General features: G+C 42.0%; 1 protein-coding gene across 5 annotated transcripts in view; it reads right to left on the bottom strand.

Annotated features, from left to right (window-relative positions):
- SMYD3 (SET and MYND domain containing 3) overlaps nucleotides 1-17,248 on the bottom strand; it is a 753,414-nt gene that overhangs the window by 138,123 nt on the left and 598,043 nt on the right. The gene's annotated exons all lie outside the window — the stretch shown is intronic.

The following is a 17,248-nucleotide window of genomic DNA, read 5'->3' as shown; positions in this document are numbered from 1 at the left end:
CCCACAGTGCTTTATCAAAAGAGCACTGCCCCAGAATTATGATACTTGTATTTTCTGGGCTGGATTGTCCAGTGTCACTCTATTTGTGAGTGACACAAGTCATTTCTCCTCTCTGCAAAATGCTGATATTGACCTAGATGCCTAATGTTTCTTCTAGCTATTCAAATTTAACTGACTTTCTGACAAACCACTTAGCTTCTGTGATATTCGATGGATCTAAGTACAAAGTATGCTCTCTCACGTCTACCTTTTAAGCTCTGAAGGTATGCAATCAATAACATGCAGAAAGAGCCCAATCTGAGTGTTGTTTCAGCAGGTTTTGAAGACAGAGTGAAGAAATGCATGTGTTCTACATCAACCATGTCTACCTGAAGCCCAACAGCAACTTCTCAGAGCAGGGAAAGAGAAAGTGGAACCACATTTGGTCACCTACCATCCCTAATACACGGAGCTGCATTACATACTCTCTGTAGCTTACCAATGCCACCAATTCCCCAGCTTCATTCTTCCAAGGATGCAATGTCACTAGAGGGCGCAGTTAATGACTATATAAATAGTGAGCCCCAAGATAGTTATTGTGAAATTTAACCTCTTTCCATATCCCAACAGTGAGCTGTTAGTGGAACTTTGTGTGGCAGAGACCTATAGAACTCCAAAGTTAGTTAAGGTCAAACATGTCATGTTTTAAAGGCTTTGAGCATGTACTATGGACCAAAAGTATAAGCCTTCAAGTTCACTGTTGAGCCTGATTAACAGATAAGGGGAAAATGTACTTTTTGAGAAAAATAAATAGGTTATTTTTGCATGGCTCCATGTTCTCTTAATTTCTATAGAGAGCGAGATAACAGAAGTGACTAAATACCTTTTTCTCCTTCTAGGACATCCTTCCCATTGACACTGGAGGGGCCAACTACATGTTTTAATCAGAGCCCACAGCTGCCCACACCCACTGCAGAGTGAGCTACTCTCCACCAACCCTGCAGCCCTGAAGTTGCTGTGACCACTGAAGAGGCCTGTTTTCAGACTTAGGGTCAAAGTGTGGGTGACCTCCAACACCTACTGTAATGAAGGAATAAATGGCAATAGAAGCCTTGTCTGGTCTCTGTCCCATGGCATTTTATTATTTGTTTCATTGTGAGATTCCAAATGTGGTCTTACTCAGAAAAGAACAATAATTCTTACATGGCAAATTCTGAAAGAGGCATCAATGCAATCCCTCTCAAAATACCAATGACATTCTTCACAGAAACAGAAAAACTAATCCCCAAATTTATATGGAACCACAAAAGGTCCAGAATAGCCAAAGCCATTCTGAGCAAAAAGAACAAAACTGAAGGAATCACATTACCTGACTTCAAATTATACTACAGAGCTATAGTAACCAAAACAGCATGGTACTGGCATAAAAACAGACACACAGACCAATGGAAAGAAATAGAGAATCCAGAATTAAATCCATAGATCTGCAGTGAACTCATTTTTGACAAAGGTGCCAAGAACATACACTGGGGGAAGGATAGTCTTCAATAAATGGTGTTGGGAAAACTGGATGTGCAGAAGAATGAAACTAGATTTCTATCTCTCACTATATAAAACAATTAACCAAGATGGATTAACGACTTAAATTTAAGACCTTCAAACTACGAAACTACTAAAAGAAAACACTGGGGAAACTCTCCAGGACATTGGTGTGGGCAAAGATTTCTTGAGTAACATCCCAAAAGCACAGGCAACCAAAACAAAAATGGACAAATGGGATCACATCGAGTTAAAAGCTTCTACACAGCAAAGAAAACAATGAACAAAGTAAAGAGACAACCCACAGAATGGGTGAAAATATCTGCAAACTACCCATCTGACAAGGAATCAATAACTAGGATATATATAAGGACTTCAAACAACTGAATAAGGAAAAAAATCTAACAACCTAACAATCTGGGCAAAAGATATAAATAAACATTTCTCAAAAGACGACATACAAATGGTGAACAGGTATAAGAACATCCCGCATCATCAAAGAAATGCAAATCAAAACTACAATGAGATATCATCTCACCACAGTTAAAATGGCTTTGATCCAAAAGATAGGGAGTAACATATGCTGACAAAGATGTGGAAAAAAAGGGAACCCTCGTACACTATTGTTGGGAATGTAAATTAGTACATCTACTATGGAAAACAGTATGAAGGGTCCTCGAAAAACTAAAATATAACTACCACTGATCCAGCAATCTCACTGGTAGGTATATACGCAAATGAAAGGAAATCAGTATATCGAAGAGGTATCTGCACGCCCATGTTTATTGCACTACTATTCACAATAGCTAAGCTTTGGAAGCAACCTAAGTGTCCGTTGATAGATGAATAAAGAAAATATGGTACATATACACAATGGAGTACTAATCAGCCATAAACAAGAATGAGATCCTATCACTTGCAACAGCAAGGATGGAATGGGAGGACATTGTGTTCTAGCCAGACACAGAAAGACCAACTTCACATGTTCTCACTAATATGTAGGAGCTAAAAATTAAAACAATTTAACTCATGGAGATAGAGAGTAGAATGATGGTTACCAGAGGCTGGGAAGGTAGTGGGCAAGGAAGGGAACGGGGGATGGTTAATGGGTACAAAAATATAATCAGATAGAATGAATAACATCTACTATTTGATACAACAGGGTGGCCAGAGTCTACAATAATTTACTGTACATTTAAAAATTACTGAAGAAATATAATTGGAATATTTGTAACACAAAAGAAATGATAAATGCTTGAGGCAATGGATACCCCATTTATCCTAACATGATTATTACACATTGTATGCCAGTATCAAAATATTTATCTCATGTACCCATAAATATACACGCCTACTCTGTAGCCATAAACATTCAAAATTTAAAAATACAAAAATAAATAATGTTTACAAAAGAGGATTGGTCTCTTGGGAAATAAACTGCAGAGACAGCCCAGGATGACATCCACTTTGTCCAGGAATCTGGGGGGAGGGGAGCAATGACCTGGATGTGACTCTGTGCAGTGCCACTCATGCTGTCTTCTTACTCAGCTGTACTTCCCTTCCTTCTGCTATGTACATCCCCTCAATGACAGCAATGTCGGGAACTGTAGGGGTGAAGAGGACAGCACGAGTAGTGACGAAGGACAGTGATATGCCCCCTAAGTCTGGACAAAGGTCAGCTTACTTCTGGAAGGAGAGCCCAGGTTAGGAAGTGCAGGGGAGCAAGCCAGGAAGAATACAAGAATGAAAAACAAGCTGAGCTGAGCATGGTGGCTCACACCTGTAATCCCAACACTTTGGGAGGCAGAGGCAGGAGGACTGCTTGATCCCAGAAGCTGAAGACTAGCCTGGGCAATACAGTGAGCCTCCATCTCTACAAAAATATTTTTAAAAATTAGCAGGGCATGGTGGCACACGCCTGTAGCCCCAGCTACTGAGGAGGCTGACATGGGAAGATTGCCTGAGCCCAGGAGTGAGCCATGAACACACCACTGCACTTCAGCCTGGGCGAAAGAGTGACGCCCTGTCTCAAAACAGAAAAAAGAAAGAAAGAAAAACACCAACCACCCCAGCACAGCGACCACTGGAACCAAACCAAACAAGAGGCACTAGGCACAAAAAAAAGGGGGAAGAAAGCAGAGACAACTAAAAATTGGAACAGGAGGAGTTAAAAAACTGTTAAGAAAATTATGTGAACAATTCAGAGACTCTGATCAGAACTGAGGATGCTGTATTTCTTGGAACCTCCCAAATAGACTATTTCCCCAGATCATTCAATAATAATAATGGCTACCATTACCAAGCATCTACCATCTCCCAATCCATACATATATTATCTAATTATCTAATTGAACCCTTAAAGTAGCTTTGCCAGGTTTAGAGTATTCTCATTTTACAAAAGAGAAAATTAAGACCATCACAGGGAAGGTAACTTGCTGATGTCAAAGGGTTGGTCAACAGCAGAAACCAGAACCATCTATCTGCAAAGCACATGCTGTTTCCACTGCATCAAGCTGTCCTCTTATCCACCATTTGGATTTCATGTCTCTGGCCAGTTGCTGATGCTCCAGAACTAGAACCCAACTTCTGCTAAATCTAACTCTGTACTCTTTGTATAATATCCTGTGGCTTTAAATAAGATATTGACTCAGCAAATGGTACTAGAATTACTGGCTATCCACATACAAAAAAGAACATTATGCATACACATAAATTAACTGAAAATGGATCAAATTCCTAAATGTAAAACCTAAAACTATAAAATCTAATATGAAACACAGAAGAAATATCTTTCTCCTCTTGAATTAGGTAAAGATTTTCAGCTATGGCTTCAAAAGACTGATCCATGAAAGAAAAATACTGATAAACTAAACTATTTCAAAATTTAAAACTTCTGCTTTTCATTCTGTGAAGAGAATGAAAAGACCAGCTGCAAACTTAGGAAAAAAACATGTATAAAACATATGTCCAACAAAAGACCTGTGTACAGGATAAAGAACTCTCAAAACTCAGTAAGAGAACACCCAATTTTTAAAATAGGCAAAAGATTTGAACAGACATATCAACAATTAAGATGTACATGTGGCACACAAACACGTGAGAAAACACATTACAGTACTGCAAATTAAAACCACAATGCAATGTTACCACACTAAATGTATTAGGAGGATGAAAAACAAAAAGAAAATCTGACAAAAACAAGTGCTGGTGAGGATTTGGGGTAACTGGAACTCTGAGTCATTGCTGGTGGGAATTCAAAACAATAGGGGCTGCTTTGAAAAAAAGTGCAGCAATTTCTTATAAAGTTAAACATATATTTACCATAGAGCCCAGCAACCCCACTCCTAGGTATTTGTCCAAATAAAATGAAAACTTATATTTGCACAATAACCTGTATGTGAATGTTCACAGTGGCTTTGACAGCCACCAAAACTAGAAAACAACTCAAATATCCTTCACTTAGAAAAACAAACTATGAAATAGCCACGTAACGGAATACTACTTGGCAATAAAAATGAACCAACTATTGAGGTTATATATTATAAATGTGTGTACAAATAACACGGCTAAGCAAAAGAAGCCAAATGAAATGGCTGGTTAATGTATATGATATTCTGGAAAAGGTAAAATGGTAGTGACAGAAAGAAGATTGGGGTTAGCAGGTGCTGGGAGTGGGGTATAGACACGGATACAACGCAGTACGAAGGAATTTGGGAGTGGTGGTGATAGAACGCTTCTCTATCTTGATGGTGGTGGTGGTGGTGGTTGTGGTCACAGACTGCATTTATATCCAAGTTTGTAGAACTGTACACTAAAAAGGGTGAATTTTACTGAATGCAAATTACACTCCAATTCTTTAAAAAGATAAGGAAGGTTTATCTGTTACTCTTATCATTATAGAAACAGCATAGTAAAGAGGTTAGGGCTATACTCTTGAACGCTCCTGTTGCCTCATCTGTAAAATGGCAGTAAGAGTAACCCTAACTTTGATATGGTTGTAGAGAGAAATGAGATGAGGCATACAGAGAACTCTGCAGAGTACCTCGTGAGAGGTGAAGCCAGCTGGACTTCCAGGGTGGAGTGGGGAATTGGAGAACTTTTCTGTCTTACAAGGGGATTGTAAAATGCACCAACTGGTGCTCTGTAGCTAGCTAGAGGTTTGTAAAATGCACCAATCAGTGCTCTGTAAAAACGCACCAATCAGCGCTCTGTAGCTAGCTAGAGGTTTGTAAAATGGGCCAATCAGCACCCTGCAAAATGGACCAATCAGCACTCTGTAAAATGAACCTATCAGCACTCTGTAAAAGGAACCAATCAGCAGGACATGGGTGGGGACAAATAAGGGAATAAAAGCTGGCCACCCCAACCAGCAGCGGCAACCTGCTCAGGTCCCCTTCCATGCTGTGGAAGCTTTGTTTTTTCACTCTTCACAATAAATCCTGCTGCTGCTTACTGTTTGGGTCTGTGCCATCTTTAAGAGCTCTAACACTCACCCCAAAGGTCCGCAGCTCCATTCTTCAAGTCATCAAGACCATCAACCCACCGGAAGGAACCAACTCTGGACACACTAGCACACAATAAGTGCCCCCATAAGCTTTAGCAGGTATTCTAATTTCCAGTAGTAGCTGAGGAAGAATCACCTTATTGTACTAGACTTCCTGAACACTACTGCGTACCTGTGTACCATGTGTTGGGCTAGGGATGGTACTTGGTACACAAGAACGCATACTCTGTATCACATTAGCTGCCATCCCTCAATCTATCTTCTGAGCTGGAGGCTTATGAAGCCCCAAAGACGGTAGAAAAGAATGTGTGTGCAAGAACTGGAAAGGTGAGACAGAATTCACGACACCACAAATTGTGGAGAGACCATCTTTTACCCGCGGTGGACATAACAGGGCCACGTGAAGGAGCGTGGTGAGCACAGCTGCCTGTCTTCTGGGGAGAAGGCAGAGATGAAGTGCCACATCCTGTGATGTGGTGACCACCACAGTCCAAGGCAAACACAATAGCTACATTGTTTATTTCTCAGCCAACTTTACAGCCCATTGTAGCATGCCCAGAAGCCTCTCCCCGTATGTCATAGCAACACTGCAGACGGGATTATGTGGTTATGAAGTCAGTAACTCCTTTCCTTGATTAAACATGAACTCAAACAGACAGTCATTCACTCTGGGGGAAACCCATTTTTCTGCTTGTCTGGAGAAGCAAGACACAGGTAACATACAGCAATGTTAGGTTTCAACTAATTAAAAATGGGAATGAACACACACACACGCACACGCACGCACACACTTCTTCAGTTCCCTGTCAAATCTTCCTGAGGACAACATAGTTTGGTTATGATAAAACTTTAGAAACGGGAAACATTCTGCTTAGATTGTTAAAATTGAGAACAACGCAGAGCTGGTTGGGCTCATCATCCCACCAGGAGGTAGTTCTGCTTACAATTAATCTAGCAAAATAGAGTAAGGCAGCAGAAAAAATCTTGGTTTCCTAGTGACCTTTAAGTAAGTGCTCCCATTTCAAATAGACTGAGTACCATAAAAACTTTCTTGGGCTGAGAACTTTCATTTCCTTTGAAGATAACTTTAGCGCTAACATTCCTTCATTTCCTCTTCTTCAGACAATCATTGTTTCTTCCTTTCACTCAAACCTGCCTCTGTTCCCCGGTTTTCACGGTTTACAGGGCATAGCCCAGGTGATGTACAGCACACATGGGAATCAAGGCAGTTCCCACACAGCACCAGCACAAAGTCGTTTCTTTGTAGAAGCTGGGCTTCTTCAGGGCTGCGTAACTCATAGGCGTCGTGGAGGGTCTCAGAAGGAAACGAGGGAAGGCAATTCTGTGTTGCAGAAAAAGAGTTTTTCTAAAAAGAAGCTGAAATAATCACCAGAGACAAAAATTAACATTGCTTTATATTTACAGAAGAAACTAAGAGGAAGTAGGCTTAGAATTGTAGCATCAGGGAATGAGAAGTTTATTAAGGCTTCTCCCCACTACAGAACCATTTATTAAACTGTTTCCAGAATGGATACATTTTCACAATGATCCTACTCAATCTCTCTTCATAGAAGGCTCTGTGATAAAAGAAGATATAGATCCCCTGCTCCACAGACGGCTGACACTGGGTAAAAGATGCACACATACTTGGAAGCCCTCAGGAAAATTAGATCATTATCTTCTCGTTTTTTCTTTGCCTCCAGAGACTTAGATTTTTACCTATGTACTCGAAAAGCAACTGCAGACTTCCAATCAAGATGCTGTAAGTTCAAACCTGGAAGCATTCCCTTCTACTCCAAATCCATAGTAATGACAGGTAAAATATAAAAACAGGAACCAAAAATAGCTTTGCCAAGTCAAAAAAAAAAAAAAAAAAAAAAAAACAGGCAATTATCTCCCTGGACCAAAAATAGAACAGAAATGCAAAGCAATAAACAAAGCTGAAGCTCCAGGGCCTGAGGTCTGGAAGTAGGTGGCAGTAGGTACAAGCTGAGTGCTGGTGGTTAAACAGGGAATACAAATGTTTCACATAAAAATGGTGAGTGCAGTCAACCTTAAAGCTTAAAGCCAGAGAATGGGGTGAGGCCACCTTGCTTGAAAAAAGAGGCCGGGATAAACAAAACCAGGGCTGATAACCTGTTCCCCTGTGCTAGATATTTACAGGAAGCTGTGGGCCTGAAGGGGCCAAACAGAGCCATGCTCTCTTGTCTAGGTACACAGCCATGATGCCCACCATCTAGGCAACACTTCTGCACTAGCCTCAGCATCACTGGGGCGCAAGAGGTCCAAATGCCATTAAGTTCTGGTTTTGAACTGGAGGCTGAGGGGCTTGGGGGAGGCAAAACTACCAGACAGAAGGGAAGAGCACAGAAGGAGTGAAAAGAACAAAACAAAAAAACTGTCCACTAAAAATGAGCCTGCCATACAAAATTCCAGAACACTGAGTGAAATGCAATGCTAACCAACTGAAAACAATCAGAACATAAATTCCCTCCAGTAAAATAAACTTCATGGAACTAACACTTAAAAGAAGTGTGATTAGAATACCCAAAGAGATGAATAATGTAGTAGCATGCATTAAAGTAAAAAAGAAGTTATAAAACCCAAATAGACAGAAATAAAACACAGAGACGTGAAAAAGAACAAATTTGAAATCTTGGAAATGAAAATTGGTCTTTAAGCTGAACCAGTAAGCAGAAAGTATCCCTAGCACCTGACTTAAGGAGCTCTAAGTTTAAAAACACGGACAAAATGCCAGAAGCTAAAATGGGTTCTCTCTGAGGAGTAGGTCGTGGGCAGGAACAAGAGAGGAAAGGGGTACCATTGTTTTCAACTGTGTTAGAGTACTTTAATTTTTCAAACTATATACATGTATTACTTTAATAAAAAAATCAAAATAAGAAATGTAAAAGCCCATCTGCAAGAAATAACACTAGTGAAAGATTACCTGAAGGATTTGCAGTCATTGCTTTCCTCCATAGAGACTAAATTGTATTCTTGGAAAGAAACAAACCATCAAAGAGATATGATCTTAGATTACCTAATTTTTCACCCTTCTAGTTACCTCTTTTATTAAGAAGTATTAATTTGGCTGGGCACGGTGGTTCACACCTGTAATCCCAGCACTTTGGGAGGCCAGGGCGGGCGGATCACTTGAGGTCAGGAGTTCGAGACCAGCCTGGCCAACATGTTGAAACCCCATCTCTACCAAAAAGTATAAAAAATTAGCCAGGTGTGGTGGTGCGCGGCGCCTGTAATCCCAGCTATTCAGGGGGCGAGGCAGGAGAATTACTGAAACCTGGGAGGCGGAGGTTGCAGTCAGCTGAGATTGTGCCACTGCACTGCAGCCTAGAAGACACAGTGAGACTGTCTCCAAAAAAAAAAAAGTATTAATTTGAGAGTATGTCAATCAGCTATGATGAAGAATATTATAGAAATCAGTGATTTCACTCACTGTGGAAGTCCAGTAAGAATGCTTTGTGAGTGCCTCAGGCCTCAGCGCAGGGAAAAACTGCTCTGGCTGTGTTTTCCTTCTTAGGGCTACTGTGAATTTTGAAAGTAGTCTTTTAGGTTTGGCTGCTGATACATTAAGGGTAAATTCATCATTTTTCTAGCTGTTATATATTGCTTCTAGGCCTTTTGGTTAAGCTCAAGTGTAGTACTTCTAGCTGTTACATAAAGGATCATACGGTATAAATTCTGCATACTAAACTACTTTCATCTTATTCTTTGTCACTTTTATTTCTCAAACGAAAATAAAATTTATTGCTGTTGTATTACATATGCCAGTAGATACATATATACATGTGTATGTATCCTTGTGAATGCGTGCGTGTAAGCTACTTCAAAATCTTTTGGGTGGAGGAAAGGGAACAATTAGATAAAGGAAACTGGTATTTTGAAACAGAAAAAGGGAACAAAAGCAGGTTGAATGTTAGGGTCACAACTAGAGAGCACTGAATGGCAACCTATGAGTATGAAGTTGATTCTGAGTGCTAAAGATAATGCTGAATGCTTGAACATTTCTGAGCAAAGTAACAACATGAGAACAGTGGCATCTGAGAGAGTTTACCTAAAACAGTGTGTGCCAAGGATGAAAAGAAAGAAATTGACAGCCAGGTGAATAATCAGGGGCTATTTCAATAATCTAGCAGTGAGGCAACAGAGCTTTGGATAGACTGATAGACATGGTGTTTCAAAAGAATTAACTGTAACAGGACTTAGGAAAGAAAAATTGACATGGCAAGTAATCACAGCTTGTTTGTTTTTTGCAACAAGGCATGTGACATCCAAAGCAGCACGCTATGTTCTCGCCACAAACTTATGGAAACAATCAATTCCATTTGGTCTGTTCAGCTCCTATTGCCTTGGATTCTGACCTGGGCAAGCCATGAGGACCCAAATCATTCAAAAACCTCCCTCAGAAGGTAAGTTTTATTTTTTTCCAGAAATTAAGCTGCAGCTGATTACAAATGACAACTGTATATATGCAAATTATACTTGCTATTAAAAGGGTTCCTGCCTTCCTGAAACAAATTACTGTGTAAGTCCAATAATATGCAGATATAGACACATAATAAATATTGCTTGATGCAGAAAACTGGTGAGATGAATTTTCTAGGTTCCAAGAAAAGCAGAAAAATAAGCTTGGAAACTTTAAATCCAGGAACTGAAAATTAATTCTGATTGAACTAATGTTGAATTTATGATCTTTTGGGAATGCACTAAGCTGAATTTACCTCTGTATTTTTTTTTTTTGAGGCAAATTGATAGTACTGAGATCTCAGAGGAGTGTTTACATCACTAAACAAAATTCTCAAATAGAAACTTAAAAATACAACTGAAAAATTAGTTGCAAACTAAGTTTATATTCTCACCTAAGTACATACTCTACTCTCTTCCACTAGAAAATATTTCATGGAAACATGGGAAAACAGGAGCGGGGAGGGGCCCTATGGCTGTCTAGTGTAATTCTTTAATGTTACAGAGAATGGAACGAATCCAGAGAGGTTCAATGACTTGCCCAGGACCATTCAGTGTGTTAGATACAGCATGGACTATAATCCAGCAGAGTAATCAAGTACTGTTTTCATGACACCATTAGACCCATCTCAATATTTTAATGGTCAATGTTATATGTTAACTTGAGTGGGCCACAGGGTGCCCAGATATTTGGTCAAACATTATTCGTAGAGTGTCTGTGAGAGTATTTCTTTATGAGCTTGCCATTGGAATCCACAGACTCAGTAAAGGAGTCTGCTCTCTCTGGTGGCACTTAACTAACCAGCTGAAGGCCTGAGTGGAACCAAAAGGCTGCAATTCCCTCAAGTAAAAGCAAAAGAGAATTCCTCCTGGCTTACTGCTTGAGTTGGACTGATCAGTTCTTCTTGGAACTTGGGCCTGCCAGCTTTTGGAACAGAACTTACACCACTGGCTCTCCTGGTTCTCAGGGCTTCAGACTTGTCCTGAAACTATACCATGGCTCTTCTGGGTCTCCAGCTTGCCAACTGCAGATCTTGAGACTTCTCAACCTCCATAATCAGGTGAGACAATTCCTTAGAATAAATCTGTTTCTCCACCCCATCTTGTTGGTTCTCCTTCTCTGAAAAACCCTAATTTTAATATTAAACGAACCTTTAGCTCAACAGAGTAAAGAAAATGGTCTCAGTGGGTATGGTAGACATTACGCACTAGCTACCCAAAATCCATTTAACACCTCTCTTTTCTCTTGTCTTCCTCTTGCATAAAGGCTAAAAAGCTAAAATACAGTTCCTAGCCTCTTTTATAGCTAAAGGTGGCCATATGACACCATTCTGAACAATAAAGTAAATGACATCATTTTTGAGCAATAAAGTGTAGGTAGATATCCTTAGGAGGTCTTCCCTTTGCTCTTTGCCTCTTATTACCCCATCTTTTTTCTCCAGAGCTTAGATACACTGACTGGGGTTTGGAAGCAGCGGTCATCTTCGACTGTAAGGACAAACCCACATGCTAGGGATGACTATGGAGGAAGACAGAAGGATTTCAGGTCCATGATGAGATCTATGAGTCGCTGCTGTCATCTTGGATTACTTCTCCAGAATTTTTAGAACATGCACCCCAGCTACTAAAGCTACTTTTAGTTGGGCTATCTGTTATTTATAGCCAAATCCTTTCCTAATATACTATTGCAGCCCAGATGTCGCCTGTTACAATAAAACTAAGATCACTATGACCCCCATTTTAATAAAAGATCATCATTCATTCACTCAAGAATTTTCTGAAGATCCACCATATTCATGGCACCTAAGAGGAACTAAATTCAAGAGCCTTCTCATTTCCAACCAAGGATGCTGGTGGAAAGCTACCTTGCTAACATTCCAGATCATGGTCTGGGAGGAATCCCAGGGCAGTTTCCCATGATTTCTGTCATTCTTGCCTGTGGCAAAAGGCTAACAATAAAGTAGATTGAATCTTCAGGAGCTATTAGTAGAATATTCAACTTTTCCCACTTAATTCCCTTATTTTCAAAAGTTCTTCTTAAGGCAAAATGGATCATGTTCATGGACTCCTGCAGCATTAGAATGAGCTCAGGGTCCTTTCTCATGCAGTGAGAGCAACTACCTCTCTTGATTCATGTTGCCAATGGGAGTTACAGTGAGTTGTGGTATACTGGCAGGAGCATTAGATTTAGTCATGACATCTGGGTGTCAGACTTGGTTTTGCCACTTTTTCCTTTAAGTCCCAGGGGTAAGTCCTGGGATAAGTCCCAGAGGCATATCTCTGAACCTTTCCAAGTTTCACTTCCTAATTTACTTATAATTACTCAGACCAAGAAAGATAACAATTACGAAAGAATTCTAGCGAGGTAAACATTCTTCCAAAGTAAGATTTCTTTAGACAATCTGATTATGTGAAATATTTCATACTGGACCTAAAAATAAGTAGGTCCAACATGAAAAAGGTATATGAGTAACAGAAGAAAAGTCCATTCATTATCTTCATGGCATTTACTTTGTCTCTCCTTTCTCAGAGTAAAAGTTGTTAGATAAGTGATCTCAATCTAATAACGTACTGCAGTGGAAAAGCCTTATGGAGCAAATGTTAAAGAAACAGAGAGACGTCATCAAGATGGCTGACTAGAGGCAGCTGGCACTCATCTCCTCCACCAAAAAGAAGGAAAACAGTGAGCAGATAACCACAGGTTAAACAGAGCATCTAAGAGGGAACAATGGAATTCAGCACAAAAGGGACAGGGACTCTCCAAGGCACAGAGAAAGAGGGAAGATAAGCAGCAGTCTCAGCCAGGATTGGCTCAGAGCCAGGAAAGGCTCCCCATTGTAGGGAAAAGGTAAGCAAGAGATCTCCAGTTGTCCACATTACCACCACAGATGCCTGCCATCCTAGCCACAGGAGAGCTGCTCAGCTTCACAGGCCCTGAGCCTAGTATAGGGAGTTGACTGGAGTCCATCAAGGAATTGTTCCCGAGGGCATTCATGCTGCATTCTAGTCACCCCTCAGGACCCAAGGTGCTGTGGCATGGCACCATTTTAAGAGCCCAGCAACCACCAGACTATATCCTGCCCTGGACCCCAGAAGCCCCTCCATTCCACATCCCTGGAATGCCACTGATATTCCCCCATATCCACTCAGAGGGCTGCAGTATCATGAGGCCAGCTGGACCAAGTGGTACAGCCAGATATCCAGTACTCTAGCCCACACTGTGTCCTATACCCTGGGGACCAGCAGAACCAGTGCACCAGGGAGGCTGCCCCCCATGACAAATGGAGCTGAAACACATTTTCCTCAAAGCATGGGAGCTGCCTGCCTGGGGCCACTGCCACCTACAGCGATGCCACCCCTTCCAAGGACAAGGCCACCACACACCTGTACATGCCTTCAGGGGACCTGAGAACCAGCTCTCTGGGGCACGATGTCCAGAGGCCCCATCTGTATCCTCTCTGGGGGCTGGAAGATAGGCTAAGCCTGCACATGGCATCAAGGAAATTGAGGACAGGCCTGGGTCAACCCATCTCCAGTGGTGCCATATGCACCATTACAAGGCCTGCCGACAGTCTCATGTCATTTAGACACCTAAGGACCAGAATACCTGGCCCACTGCCACCATCACCAGTACCTACATGTGCCAACAAGGGGCCTAAGAACCAGCCCACCTGGTGTCTCCATCCCCAGCAAAGGTTGCCCAAGCCTCCACTAACAATCACAGCCTAAGCCACTAAAGAACCTGTGATCACTGCTGACACTGATTATGGACAAAGAAATAATATGAAGACCATAGTACTGTTCCTACCCAAAATCAGAGCTAAAGAACTCTACCCAACAAATACTGTAAATATATCTACATGAAAAAGTCATTCTCTATGAAAGCCAATCCAAAAACTTAGAAGAAGCAATTATGACACCAGATACACAGACGTAAGGACACAAGAAATGTGAAAAAGAAAACATGACACCTACAAAAGAACACAATAATTCTTCAGAAAAAGATATCAAAGAAAAGGAAATCTATGATATGCTTGAAACAAAATGCAAAATAATGACCTCAAGGAAACTCAGTGATATACAAGAGAACACAGGTAAACAATATGAAAAACTCAGAAAAGCAGTTAATGATCTGAATAAATTCAAAGAGATATCATAAAAAGAACCAAAGAGAAATCCTAAGACTGAAGAATTCAATGAACGAAATTAAAAAATATAATTGAGAAGCTTCAACAATAGGCTAGATCATGAAGAAGGAATTTCTGAATTGAAGGCAGAGCTTTTGAAATAACACAGTCCAAAAAAGGTGAAAATCTAACAAAAAGGAATGAAGAAAGCCTAAGTGACATATCGGACATCATAAAGTAAAAAGTATTCAAATACCGAAATTTCCAAAAGGAGAAGAAATTATAAAAGTCAGAGAAAACAGGCAGAGCAAGATGCTGGAATAGAAAGCTTCACCAATTGCTCCCACCCCCACAAGGACACCAAGTTAACAACAATCCACACAGAAAAAAAACACCTTCATGAGAACCAAATGCCAGATGAGCATTCACAGTACTGGGTTTTAACTTCCTATTGCGAAAAGGGGCACTGAAGAGATAGAACAAACTGTCCTGAATCGCCAGTGCCACCTCTCCCTGACCCCCAGCAGTGGTGCGTGGTGACAGGAGCATCTCTGGGTGCTAGGGAAGGGATGATATAGTTTGGCTCTGTGTCCTTACCCAAATCTCATCTGGAATTGTAACTGGGGCTTGCATCCCCTGAAATAACAGCCTGAGCTGTACCTTGGCCTCTTTTAGCCACAGCTGGAGCAGTTGGGATGCCCCAAGTCCTGAGGCTGCACACTGCAGGGGGGCCCTGGACCCTGCCCATAAAACCATTTTTTACCTCCTAGGCCTCTGGGCCTGTGATGGGAGGGGCTGCTGTGAAAGTCTCTGAGATGCCCTAGAGACATTTTCCCCACTGTCTTGGTGATTAACATTTGGCTCCTTGTTTCTTATGCAAATTTCTGTAGCCAGCTTGAATTTCTCCCCAGAATACGGGTTTTTCTTTTCTACCACATCGTCAGGCTGCAAATGTTGACTCCATGTCTCACATCCAGGTCATGTGGGGATTATGGGAAGTACATCTTGAATTGTAATCCCCACAATTCTCACAGGTCAAGGGAGGAACCTGGTGGGAGGTGATTGGATCATGGGGGCTGTTTTCCTGAGAGGAGGTGAGTTCTCATGAGATCTCATGGTTTTATAAGGGGCTCTTTCCCCTTTGCTCTTCGTTTTCTCTCTCATCTGCCACCATGTAAGACATGCCTCTTCCTCTTCACTATGATTTTAAGTTTCCTGAGGCCTCCCTAACCATGTGGAACTGTGAGACAATTAAAACTCTCTTCTTTGTAAATTACCCAGTCTCAGGTAATATCTTCATAGCAGTGTGAAAACAGACTCATACAAGGAAGAATACAGCAATTGTGAGGCACTGAACTCAGTGCTGTCCTGTTAGAGGAGAAAGGAAAACCAAACCAAACTCACCTGATGTTGCCCACAGAGGGAGCATTTAAACTAGCCCTAGCCAGGGGGCAATCTCCAATCCCAGAGGTCCGAACTTGAGTGCCTGCAAACCTCACCACTGAGGGCCACAGTGCTGTTGGTCTCTAAGTAAACCTGAAAGGCAGTCTAGGCCATAACGACTGCAACTCGTAGGCAAGTCCTACAGCTGAACTAGGCCCAGAGACAGCGGACTTATGGGGCATGCGACATACTGAGGCACCAGCTGGGACAGCCGAGAGAGTTCTGGCATCACCCCTCCCCTGGCCCCAGGGTGCACAGCACCTGGCTCCAAAAGAGAACCCTTCCTTCTGCTTGAGGAGAGGACAGGGAAGAGTAGGGAGGACTTTGTCCTGCATCTTGGATACCAGCTCAGCCACAGCAGGAGAGGGCACCAGCAGAGTCGTGAGGCCCCCATTCCAGACCATAGCTCCCAGATGACATTTCTAGACATACTCTGAGCCGGAAGGGAAGCTGCTGCCTTGAAGGAAAGGACCCAGTCCTGCCAGCATTCATCACATGCTAACTGAAGAGCCCTTGGGCCCCGAATAACCAGCAGTGACACCCATGTATTACATCAAAGGCCTTGGGTGAGTCTCCGGGACTTGCTGGCTTCAGGTGAGACTCAGCACATAACCAGCTGTGGTAGCTACAGGGCAAAACTCCTTCTGTTTGAGAAAAGCAGAGAGAAAAATAAAAGGGACTCAACTACCAACATCTTAGGTACTAAGAACCCCAAGAATGGGTTCCTGGGGTCCCTGACTACAAGACTTGAGTCTTAGCATTTCTGGGCCTGCCTTCGGCCAGAGGGCAGTCCTCTACCCTGACGAGAGAGTCCCAAATCCCTGCAACAATCACCACGAGCTGACTTTAGAGACCTTGAGCCTCAAGGGAATGTTGGCAGTAGTCTGGCAATACTCCATGTGGCCAGGGGTAAAGGTGGCTGCGGGGTGAGGCTCCTGTGCCTTTGGAAAAAGGAGGGAAGACTGAGAAAGATTGAGTCTTACAGTTTTAGTGCCAGCTCAGTCGTAATACAAAAGAATACCAGGTAGACTTTTAAGGTCTGACTCCCAGACAGTACTTCTGGACCCACCTGGGGCCTGGGGGACCTCATGGCCCTGAAGGGAAGGACATAGGCCTTGCTGGCTTTGCCACCTGCTGATCGTAGAGCCCCAGACCCTTGAGCAAACACAGTCAG

This window comes from Gorilla gorilla, chromosome 1, assembly GCF_029281585.2.
Source record: "Gorilla gorilla gorilla isolate KB3781 chromosome 1, NHGRI_mGorGor1-v2.1_pri, whole genome shotgun sequence".
Taxonomy (NCBI): domain Eukaryota; kingdom Metazoa; phylum Chordata; class Mammalia; order Primates; family Hominidae; genus Gorilla; species Gorilla gorilla.
This window is presented reverse-complemented; position numbering and strand designations above follow the sequence as displayed.